Below are 10440 nucleotides of genomic sequence, written 5' to 3'. Positions count from 1 at the left end.
GTGTTTGCGGGTGAGTTTCGTGGTGTGGGAGCACTGCTGGCTATATATACTTTACTTTGCAAGAGGTTTGAAGCAAATCCATGGTGGCTGAGGGGACTTAGGGCCTAGCTGCAGAGCGCGCGCGGAGTGATTTGGGAAATTTGTGAAAAAGTGACTAAGTCCCCATTTTTGTACTTTTGCTCTTTGGCTGTTTGGGGGTCTTCTACTCGTTTTCTCCTGGGTTGACGGCTCTGGGGCCATTGCTGGGAAGCTCTAATACCGGATAAAAGTGTTTTGGACCAAATCCCAGGCGGAATTTTTTTTGTGTTTTTGATGACTTGCTTGCCTTTGAGGTGCTCTTAGGGGGGGTTCCGTCTGTTTGCGGGTGAGTTTCGTGGTCTGGGAGCACTGCTGGGACACTCTAATCTTGATTGCATTTGCTTTTCAGGAAATCCGTCGTGCCAACCCCGACTTATGGCCTAGCTACGCAGCGCGTTTGGACCGAAGGCCCAGAAATATTGCAAGTATGAGATTTTGCTTTTGGCCTGTTTGGGGGTGTTATGCTTCTTGGCGGGTGGGTTGCCGGGTCTTGGGGCATTCCTGGGAAGGTCTAATACCGGGTAGAAGTGGTTGGGACAAAATCCGCGCGGAAAAGCCTTTAGTTTTGGCACTTTTTGTAACTTAGGGTTCGTTAGGGTTAGCCCTAGCAGCAGGATTGCATGTGTATCGGGGTGTTCTAGATTTTTCAAACTGAGTTCTGGGGTCTTAGAGCACTCGTGAGAATGTGTAATTTTGGTTGCAAGTCATTTGAAGAAAATCCATGGTGGGAAAGGGGGGATTTGGCATAGTTAAAGAAAGCCTTTGCCACTATTCTTAACTTAGGGTTCGTTAGGGTTAGCAGTATTTCTATTGCATGTGTTTGAGTGGGGGGGATTTCGAGTCTTGGAGCGATGCTGGCTATGGCTACTTTTGCTTGGTTGCTTGCAAGTGGTTTGAATACAATCCACGGGGGGTAATGGGTAATTAGGGTACTTCGGCCTACTTTTACTTTCAAAGTAAGTTTTGTCTCCAGTTTTCTGCTAGGCCTCGTTTTTTGGGTGGGAGCACTGCTAGGAAGATCTATTTTTGTTCTAAAACACAGTTTACAGTACACCTAGCTTGAGGGGCAAGATCCGCTACATTAATTTGCCCATACTTACTTATCCTTCAAAAGGTGACTCAGAGTACGCACTTTCAAAAACATTGTACTGTCTGTCTACTAGGAAAAACAAATTGTGACTTTTTGCACTCCACAGCCTACATACCTTATATTTATTTATCAGTGGTGTTGTAATATTATATCACTTCCTGTTTTTCGTTGAATAATTACAGGCCGGGTTTCAGTCTCTGCAATGGGGAAAAAAGGATGGAGTCAGGCTTCACAGTAGCGAGCCACAATTCAGCATCAGGCAGGCAGTGGACAGGGTGTCTTCTGGTGACCAACATCGGTGGACGAAGCGTCGGCTGCAATGGAGGAGTGCCGCTAATAGGAGGATTTTTTTTCTGCGGGCAACTTACTTACCACTTCCAACAGGACCACTACAACCACATAGATACAGTATCCCTTGCCTTTTTCTCTGACTGTGACTGCATTTCTTTGCTCTCTCTCGGCTTCTACATTGATCCCTTAACACATCACTTAGTCCACTCCACTATCTGCACCACACATAGTCATTTGTAAGTGCTCCTACGTAATTCGCAAGTCGCAGCACGCCCCAGGCCGTAGAGGACTGGGATGGCCCCAATGATGAAGCATGTCACCAAGGGGCAACCCTGGTGAGTGAGGGGACACCTAGAAAAAAAGCAATTTCTCCTTTTCTATCTACTATACCTTCTGTCAGGTTACGCAGCCCCTAAGCGCCTACCGTACTATGAAACTACATTTCCCATGAGTAGGCGGGAGACTTGCAGACTATTTAGTGAGACTATATGAGAGTACCCTTGTATGTTAGGACATCACTTCACTGATGCCTGTCTTGTCTTCTCTTACAGGTATCCTTTCCCTGCTGACCCTACCTTTACCCATCCCACATTTTTTATTTTAGTTTGTTATTTTTCTCCCTCGCCTAATGCCTCGAACACCCTGTGTTTACACTTCTGGGTGTTGGTGACATTTGGAGGTGGAACCATATTTGCATCGACTGGATCACGGGGAGTAAACGTGACACCTTCCAGACCAACCCCATTGAGTGTTGTTGTGAATGGATTTATAGTGACCAGCAAGGCTCTCGGGTATCTGGCTACAGAGACCTTATGTTGAATATAGTTATCAATAATTCCACACAGGCCCTGTACTGTCGCATTCTTTCTTTCCACAGTTGTCGATGATATATTCTTACTCTGCTTGACAAAGAACCATTGCTAATGTGAAAGAACTTCAACCGAATTAGTAGTTATACTTTACCATTTGTTAGGCTACAATGTGGCACTGCTCTACTGTACTTCTGTCACCTGCTATATTCTCAGTTGTACCGTTGAATTGCTCAGGAGGACAAACCAGATTTCATTTTCTTTTTTTTCATAGGCATGCAACTGCCACTGTGTCACACCACTACTACCACCGCTATGAGGAAATTTTATCCGACCAAGATTGCCAACGTTATTCGGTGTTTCCCGTGGAGCCAGCCCTGGGCCTAGCCCTACTTTCAAACACAAATTACAGGTAAGATAAGCGTTTGGTGGTTTGGGGGTATAATGGAGTATTAGTACGAGAGACGAGAGCCTGAAGGTAGTACTACTAAAGTCCTAGGACTCTTGGATTCACTTCACTTAGTCTGTGAGAGGCACTTAGTGTTGAAAACATTTGGGCATTTACACTTAAAGGAAGAAAATGGAACTAAACTTTCAGGAAAACAGTCAACGTTAAACCCCCACCCACCAGGCAAGCAGTAAAAAACAGGTATGCTCAGATAAAGTTTGAAAAAGTATATTTATATCCCTAACAAAATAATCTCCCGCAAGACCCTCCCTAACCCCAACGATTGTCCTTCAAAAGTCCCCAAAAACCCAACTCCCAATTCCCACCCCCCAAAAGTCTCTAAAAAAGGGGCAAGGGACACTATGGGTGGATGCTGTTCACTTTTTGGGCCAGGGCATCATGCTCCTCGCGGAGCAAGGCGAGCTCCTGCTGAAGGCGGGACACCATCAGGGTGGTGCGGCGCAGGCGTGCCTTCACTGCCTTGCAGGTGCAAGGCCTGTGAGAAGCAGCTGTTGGCCTTGCTGCTCGGGGGTGGCGTTTGCCTTTGGCAGCCCGGCTCAGTCTCGGTGGACCACTGTGCTGGGTCACGGTGGCAGCCGGTGAGGCCACGGAGGACGACGTTGTCGTTGTTGTCGACCGCACACTTTCCACGTCCTCCAGGGCCACCAGCCGCCGATATTCCGCAACAGTGGCCTCGATTCTCCGTTGCCGGGCCGCTCTAGCCAGCTCCTTCCTCCTTGTTCGTTTGGAAGGAGAACCTATATGAAGAAAGAAAGACATAGTCTGTAACCAATGCTCTTTAAGATTAACTCAATCATTCAGCAGAAATGTGTGCTGCAGTACAACTAGCAACTTGCAAGCGCATTACATAACTATTGAGGCCAGTATCTATCTAACCTCACACTTCTTCATCCTTGCTCTAACATTAGTGGGAGTTTAAGGAACAAATTCTATGAGCACTGTGGACTTCCATTGGAGTCGACTATGAAAGTACACCAGTCTTATTCTTCTTCTTGTCTCTTGTTTTGGAAAATTGGTACGTTATTTTCTGCAAGCCGGCATAATGCCAGCGCGGTAAACTTGCACCCGAGAAAAAGAGACGCACGCCATGAGGAGTGACCTAGACTTGCGTTGCCGTTGCGTTACTGTACCCGTCCAGTACATGCAGGTGGTGAATCTCTTACTTTTCTATTACGGGTGGCACTGAGAATACTCTGTTACAACTCAAGGGCTACTGCTTAATTAATTTAACTTTCACCCTACAGTGGAAATGAGTACTAGAAATGGAAAATTGAAGAAGATAAATAATCTGATTATCTATCACTTCACATGGGATGTTTTTGCTTATATATGGGATGACTTTAGGTGCTTTGCTTTTTATTGAGTGACAGGCAGTGATACATCCACACATGAATGACTGAGTACTACTAAACTTATTAAGAGAGGTAGGGAGTGGCCACCATAATAACCGGATCTATGCAGTGCTTGCAATACAAACTACTGCTACTATTTATGGTAGTATTTGGACAAAATTAAAAGTTCTTTTCCTTGCCTTTCCTACACTGGAACGGACGTGCGGGTGCAGTGTTAGTGTTACATGCTCTTCAAAGTTACACTTAGTTCATCCACTGACCGTCTACTCTCTCTAGATCATGGGTACTCACAAACTTTCTCTCAGGGGCTACATTTACAGTGTAGTTTGGGGCCGAGGGCCGCACTGGTGGGGGCGGAGTCAGAGGGGGCGGGGCTAAAGCAAAACGATAACTTGTGACCATGAGGTTGCACACAGGTCCCTGCAGCAGATGCCCTCATCCACTGAGCCACCAGACCCAGCATTTACATACATCTCTCTCCCTCCTGCTGTCCCTCCTGCCCTCCCTCCATCTCTCTCTCCCTCCTGCCCTCCCTCTCCCTCTGTCATCTCACTGTGTGTGTGTCTATCTGTGTCAGCCTTCAGCCCGGGTTGAGACCGCTTCCTCAACGCGCACACACAGACAACAACACCAAAGTACTTAACAGGTCTTTAAAAGACCATTAACATATTATTGAGGCTTTGTTTGTTTTAGCGCCCCTGCTTCTCCACCCTGACAATCACTGCTTGCCCGGCCCCACAGAGCAGAGGCTTAGTTCTATTTCACCTCTTTGTGGCCTTGCATCTCCACTCTGCTCTGTGGGGGCCGGGGGAGCAGTGATTGTCAGAGTGGAGATGCAGGGGCGCTAACAGGTGAAATACAAAAAAGCCTCTGCTCTGTGGGGGCCGGGGGAGCAGTGATTGTCTGCAAGGTCAGCGCACCGCCAACGAAGGCTTGCCGGGCCACCACCGGCCCGCGGGCCGTACTAGGAGTACCCCTGCTCTAGATACACATATGCTATCTAAGAGTCAGATAGTAGCATGATCCAGGTATATGGACACATACAGTTTCTGTGTCACCCACCCAGGCTGTTGTCCTTCCACCCATCATTGCTTCATCATTCACCCAGCCATGCATCTCATATTCTTGCCTTCCCAGCTAGTCTTCAATCTCAATAAGTAAGGAATATATAAGAGCTTACCTCTGGCCGCCACCACCGTCTCAACTCTCACATCCGGCGCCGCCGCCTCCTCCCCTGATGATGAATTGCCCTCCGCCTCCGTGTCGAGCACCACCACCACACTGGCCCCGCCACCAGATGTTCCACCTACAAAGTACATTTAAGAATCTTAGAATAAAGCACTCACTAGTCACTAGTATTTGGTCTAGGAATGAAGACATGTGAAAACAATGTAATTTGTGACTGTCTACGTTAAAGTTAAAAAAAATGTCCCTTTTTCCAGGGAAGGTTGTCTTGCTGCACTTTTTGGCACAACTGATGAAGGCTGATTTTTTAACACGCACCATTTTTCTCCACACAGACAGAAGATGGACTTCTAACAACAAGATCAAGTTGAAACCAGGTGAGAGCTCGGCTCGACCACAAGAAATGTCTTCAATTAATCGTCAGCACTAACCACTTTTCCATTATCAGTTAAACGTTTAGTTTTATTATGACTTCATTTTAATAAATGTGTTTACTTTTAATAAAGCTTTTAAATTTAAATACAATCTGTGTTTTTTGGTCCTCCAGACTAGAGTGACTGAACGAAAGGTTTTGCAATTTTTGCAAGCATGAGTCCAGATAGAACACTTCAAAAGACATTATGGACAATCCCAGAGGACTGCACTAAGTTGATAGAGCTATTGCTGACTAGAATCATGGGAGTTTCGCCAACCGTGCAATCTTAGTTAGCTACACAGACAGACTAATAAGAATAATCTAGTAATACCACAGGGAGTCATAGTAGAGGCAGGATAAGAATTTAGATACAGTCTACAAGAAGAGCAAAGACAATTTTGAAAAAATTCAAATGAGGAACGCTAGGAAAAATAGGTACTAGTCTAAAATGAAAACTTACTGGGGCCAGCAGAGGAGCCCTCGCCTGCCCGATCCTGGCCCTGTTGATGAACAGCATCCGCCGCCTGCTGCTCCTGTGTCCTCCTCTCGCCCCTGGGGGGAGCTGACGTACAACATGAAAGAAAGAACAGAAAACATGGATGATTGTTGCTTGTCAATGTCAACCAAATCAAACATTTCAAAAGAACAATAACAAAATATTTCCGCGAAATTATATTGATTATGGTTACTTTTTATTTATTTGCGGACCTGTGACTTCGAAAGTCACGTAACTCACTAAACAAAGTACTGAAACGTTCACCTAGGACTGGCAGGCAGCAGTCCGCAGGCAAGACGCAAAGTGACAGACAAACTCCATTGTGATTTCAGTCAGATCAGTGACAACACTAACAGTTGCCTGCTACATTACCAGTCATTTAAATAGTCAAACTATCAATCCACCGCCACTATTTTTCTTATTGTCAGGGTTACAAAGGAAGGGGCAGATTTAAGCCCTTGCGGCTCTTTTGCGCCGTTCTTGCGTGACTTTTGTGACGCAGCAGCTAAACAAAAAAGGGCGCCATGGTGCGGCGTATAATATTATAACAACGTGACGCATTTGGGAGATGCATCCCGTTATAAAGCCCTGCGCCATCAGGGGGCGTTCCGGCGCAAGGGAGGGCATTCCTGCGCTGGAACACATCCTAATAGTGGCTGAGGGAAATCTACAAAATATCAATCAGTCACCTTTAGGACAATGATGCGTCACACAAACCCTGCACCTGCTTGAAGCAGACGTACGGCTTGACCCAGCATTGGGGAGATAGGGTACCCCAGAGCATTGATGGAGCTGCGCCATCGTTGCGACGCAACTCCAGCAGTAAAGCTTCGGTGACGTTTTGGGCCCATGGGGAGCCGCATTGCAAATACGGCGCACCATGTTTGGTGGTGGTAGCGGGCCGCACAATTAATGGCGCATCCCTGCTACTTTGCAGGGATGCGACGGTAATTGCAATTCTGCCCCTTAGGGGCATACTTACTTACGCGTTCTGGCGCATCTCCAGAGATGCGCCAGATCAAATGCGTCACGCAAAACTACCCTTGCGACACGGCAGATGTGCCTCATTTACAATGCGGCGCGCCCTGGCGCAAGGGTAGGCACTTGCGTGACGCATCTCGTCACGTAAGAGCGGCGCATCGCTGGAGTCACGTCGCCAACGCAATGCAACTCCAGTAATGCTCAGGGCCACCCAATACTTTACATGCTGTGTCAGTCCTTTCGCCTGCTTCGAGCAGACATAAGGAATTGAATTGACGTAGCAGCGTCGCAGAAGTGCCTGCGTTAAATCTTGTAGATTTCACGCAGGCAATTTTGCGAGGCGCACAGCCGCTGGACCGCCCACCCTGCGTACTAGGAACGCACCCATTGTGGTGCAGGCCCATGGCTTTATAACGTGACGCATCTCCCTAGATGCGTCATGCTGTAAATGACTTGCAGGGATGCGGCACGTTTACGCCGCTGTTGCGTCACGCAAGGCAACGTAAACGTGGCGCAAGGGGCTTGTAAATGTAATCTGCCCCCTAGTGTCTAGCATTACGCAGTTCTGTTAAGTACACTCATACATAATAGTTACTCAGGCCAATGAGACCACGAAATAGAAAACAAATAAGCATAGTAGCAACCCCACTGAGAAGGAGAGCAGTGCACCTGAAATGCACAGAAGATTTTGAAATATAATTTAACTACAATGTAATCGTCATCAGCGGCATTATTGGCTTGCTCCATGTAAAAAACAAATATTTGCAATACAACAACACAGAGCAGGAGAAAACATCATAGTAGTGAGTGATTAAATGCCAATGGCTACTACTACTCACCAAGCCCGGGGATCTCCAAGCCGAGCTGGTCCAGCAGGTCGCGCTCGCGGTCCAGGAGGTCCGTCCAGCGATGGGTGACCTGGCTGTAGGTGCGCTGGACCCCGTAGAGGTGGGATATGGCCCAGCACACCTTCTCCCACCGCTTCCGGCGCTCCCGCATGTTATAGCCGCCGGCCGCGATCCTGCCGCCTCCCGCGATGGTCCTGGGCAGGCGGCGCTGGACGAAGTAGACCAGCGCGCCCACTTCCTCCGGGCTGAATATCTCCCGGCGCGTCACCTGCTCCCCCCTCGATCTCACGCCTGCTGTCCTGCCACTGGGTCCAGCACTACTCCCCGCCGCCGCTGCGGCCCTCAAGTGCCTGGGCAGCTTCACGGCGCCTGGCTTGACCATGGTCTGGGCAGGTAAGGTAGGAAGAAGTAGAAAATTAAGAAAGAATAGGATAGGGAAGAAGAAAAGAAAAGAGTTTACAAAAGTAGTTTAAAAGTAAAGAAAAATAGCAGAAAAGACAAAAATATACAGCTAGGAAAAGAGAGGGATAGATAAGAAGCAAAATCGTAAAAAAAAAACTGAAAACAAGCAAAGGATGGGAAAGATATCAAGAGGATTAAACACCATGCCCAGACACAGGAAATGAATGAAAAACAAGATGGCCGGCGCCCGTTTCCGAGCGCGAAAGTCAGTTCGCGCGAGATTTTCCTCGCGATCTCGTGCGAACCTCTAGATTTCCCGCGCGATCTCGTGCGAACCTCTACTCGCAATGCGCTTACTGCGCGAGATTATACATAGCGGGCGGAAACGGAAATACGTCACGCAAACAAAATGGCCGCGCCCGTACTCGACCTTGGGGTAAATTCGCGTGTTGCGCTGCAAGCGGCTCGCGAATACTGCAAAAAAACTCGCGAAACAACAAGCCGCAAAAAAATAAAATGCTCATTCGCACGAATTGGCGGCTTCCGCGGTCGGTTTCGCACGACGCCGCGCCCCGCGAATAGCGCGAAAAAAACCGCAAAACGATTTCAGCAAAAGCAAAAGCAATGAGCAGGTGCAAAAGGTCAACCTCATGATTTGTAACGATTCTTTGTATTGCTTCCTGAGGGGGCCCTCCAGAATTCGGTTGCCTGCTTGCAACTATTGTGTGACCCTGCTCTGACCTTAACTGTATGCCACAAAGGTCCTGATTTACAGCTAAAGGAGCAGACAAGCAGGTGCCAGGCTGGAACTTTAAATTCTTTCAGTGACACATTAATTAGCCCCTAATTCATTATTGTCAGTTGGGGCAGGGCAGGTGTTGTAACTAATTTTGCAACAATGAAAGCACTTAGCAAGTGCAAAAGATCACTAATCAGGGCGCACTAAGGAAGCAGGTGCCAGCTAAAAAAATATTCTGTGACACATTAATCAGCCCCAAATTAATTCAGGTCACTTGAGGCAGGGAAGGTGTGCTTTGCTTTGCCGAAAATAATGTACACTGGACAACCAGAGGGTGTGGTGATGAAACAGAGGGTGGCATGGGTGGGCCAGAGGGTGGCATGAGTAGTCAGAGAGTGGCAGTGGTGACAGAGAGTGGCAGTGATGAAGAAGAGTGTCCCAAACAGGCTGGACATGTAGAAACAACAAGTTCGCAAAACTTGCGACCCGACAGGTAAGTTCGCAAATTGCGAAATTGTAAAAACCCTCGCGAACTGGCAGAAACACGGGCGAACACAAAAAAAAAAAAAAATCCGCAAATTCGCGGGAATTCGCGGATTTTGCGGATTGCGAATCCGCAAATCCGCAAAATTCGCGAACGCGAGATCCGCAAAATTCGCCCATTGTTCTGACCCATTTGTCTGCCTTCTTTCCCAATTCTTGGGGAGAGGTCAAATCAGAGTCAACAAGGTATTGATGCAACAGCTGGTTCTGACAGTTATTAAGGATCTGTTCTCTCATCATAAGATTGTACAATCCTGTATAGTCTGAAACTTTACTTCCCTGCAGCCAACCCTCCAGAGCCTTAGTGGCACAATCTACAAAATCAGTCCAGTCCTGAGTCTGTGCTTTTTGGGTGTCTCTGAACAACAACCTGTATTGCTCAGTGGTTAGGCCAAACCCTTCAATAAGAGCACTCTTCAGAACAGAGTAGTTTTTGGCATCCTCAGGTCTAACAGTGAGGAGCCTGTCCCTCCCTTTCTCAGAAAAGGAGTACCATAAAATTGCTGCCCACTGATCCTCAGGGACCTGCTGTACCATGCAGGCCCCCTCAAGAGCAGTCATCCATTTGTGGATATCATCCCCTTCCTTGTAGGGGGGCACAATTTTTGTCAGGTTTCTATTGTCATAGGCCCTGTCTTTTTCTTTAGGAATTTTGCTGCCACCAGTGGCATCTAAGCCACTTATTTTTTTCTCCCTTGCCAAGGTAAGTTTAGCCTGTTCCAAAGTAAGCTTAGCTTGAGCC

General features: G+C 47.5%; 1 long non-coding RNA gene across 1 annotated transcript; it reads right to left on the bottom strand.

Moving 5' to 3' along the window:
- Nucleotides 1–3221: 3221 nt before the first annotated feature.
- LOC147673494 (uncharacterized) lies at nt 3222–6248 on the bottom strand. The gene is made up of 3 exons (XR_015302510.1): nt 6150–6248; nt 5270–5395; nt 3222–3474 (listed from the first exon to the last, which is right to left on the bottom strand). It is a non-coding gene; the product is annotated as an uncharacterized LOC147673494 (long non-coding RNA).
- Between the last annotated feature and the right edge of the window lie 4192 nt (nt 6249–10440).

This window comes from Lissotriton vulgaris, chromosome 12 (assembly GCF_964263255.1).
Source record: "Lissotriton vulgaris chromosome 12, aLisVul1.2, whole genome shotgun sequence".
NCBI classification, from domain to species: Eukaryota; Metazoa; Chordata; class Amphibia; order Caudata; family Salamandridae; genus Lissotriton; species Lissotriton vulgaris.
This window is presented reverse-complemented; position numbering and strand designations above follow the sequence as displayed.